This window comes from Phalaenopsis equestris, unplaced genomic scaffold, assembly GCF_001263595.1.
Source record: "Phalaenopsis equestris unplaced genomic scaffold, ASM126359v1 Scaffold000002, whole genome shotgun sequence".
Lineage (NCBI taxonomy): Eukaryota > Viridiplantae > Streptophyta > Magnoliopsida > Asparagales > Orchidaceae > Phalaenopsis > Phalaenopsis equestris.
Genome location: NW_018164444.1, coordinates 40,006,227 through 40,008,258, shown reverse-complemented (window position 1 = coordinate 40,008,258; position 2,032 = coordinate 40,006,227).

The window sequence follows — 2,032 nt, the reverse complement described above, 5'->3', positions numbered from 1 at the left end:
TTATATTAATTTTTAAAAATAAAATGTATCTTTTCATAAATAAAAAAGATGATATGTAGGTAAAAATTTAATTTTGGGTGTTAGGTATGTAAATACATAGGAGTTGGTGTTAGGTATGTAAATACATAGGAATTGAGTTTTTTTGGTAAGTCATGTTACATAACTATTCTCTTAGGTCTCAAGTGGGGGAGAAATTTTATGTATAGACTCCAGACATAACTCTACTTGCGGACTCCAATAATATGCCGCCACATGCGCTATAGAAGGTTATTTCCCAAAATAACTTTCATACTTACCCTTCAATAACTTAAAAATAATACTGCGGAGGTTATTTCAGGTAATTTTTGGATTATTTCAAGGTTATTAAAGTTAAATATATGAGTTTTTTTAATAATCACAAAATATTTGAGTTATTAAAGTGGAAGCACAAGTGTTACTTCGTGATTATTTTAAGGTGACTAGGGGTGTAAACGAGCCGAACACGAGCGACAATTAATACAGAAATATCAATCATTTTGATCGAACTGTCAAGGGAGTTTCCTCCGATCATACCGTGTTTAATGGACATTTGAGTGCTTTCTAAATGTCAGAATTGAGTGATCTTGGGCTCGTTGGATTCGTCTTGTCGAGCCGCTCGATTTGGGTATAAACTTACCAGTATCGACATCTGTTTGACCTTCCAAATATGTCCAGAAATCTTCTAAGGATAGTTTAATGACTTGATCTGAGCTTGATTTGACTCGGATTGGACTAGTTTTCATACATTAGGTTCGTCTCATTGAGCGGGTCAGTTTGACTATAAGTTTGTTGAAATTGAAGCTCTGGAATACATTTGGTTCTAAAACTGATAACATCTTTAAATAGCTGCAGTCTTTCTCTCCTCATGAGTGGGGTGAGGTTTTATTTATAGAGTTCTTGGTACAATTAATGCAAACATATGAACCATTTTGATCAGACGGCGGTTGATGGACATTTGAGTTCCTTAACGACGCAAAAATTGTCGATTCAACTATAAGCTCGGCATATTCGACATTCATTTGGCCTCCTAAATATTCTCAAAAAGCTTCCAAAAGTGATTTAATGACTTGATATGAGCTTGAGACTTATATTAGATCAGTTTTGGCATCATCGGGTCTGTATTAAGTTGGGGCATTTACTCACCTCCCCTTCAATTTATATATATATATATATATTTATACCACCAAAATCTTTCAAATATAAAAAAAATATTATATTAATTTTTAAAAATAAAATGTATCTTTTCGTAAATAAAAAAGATGATATGTATGTAAAAATTTAATTTTGGGTCTTAGGTATGTAAATACATAGGAATTGGTGTTAGGTATGTAAATAAATAAGAATTGAGTTTTTGTGGTAAGTCATGTTACATAACTATTCTCTTAGGTCTCAAGTGGGGGAGAAATTTTATGTATAGACTCCAGACATAATTTTACGTGCGGGCTTCAATAATATGCCGCCACATGTACTATAGAAGGTTATTTCCCAAAATAACTTTCATGCTTGCATGTCAATACCTTAGAAATAATACTGCAGAGGTTATTTCAGGTAATTTTTGATATTTCAGGTAATTTTTGGATTATTTCAAGGTTATTAAAGTTAAATATATGAGTTTTTTTAATAATCACAAAATATTTGAGTTATTAAAGTGGAAGCACAAGTGTTACTTCGTGATTATTTTAAGGTGACTAGGGGTGTAAACTAGCCGAACACATGCTCAGCTCGTGTTTGGCTCGTTTATATTTCGAGCTCAAAGTGTGTTCGTGTTCGTCTTGTTTGTTCACGAACAAAAAGTCCTTTTAAAAACCCTAATTATGTAGCCATTAACAACCCTAATCATGTAGTCATAAGACAATAAACGTTTGAGTAAGATTTAAAAATTATTTTTTATATTAAAACATCATTTGAATATAATTTAATAATTTTTATTCAATTTTCTCAATCAGTATTTTAATTGATCATAAATCTTTGTAACCTTGTAGCCAATTACATTTTTTTTAATACTATTTTATAT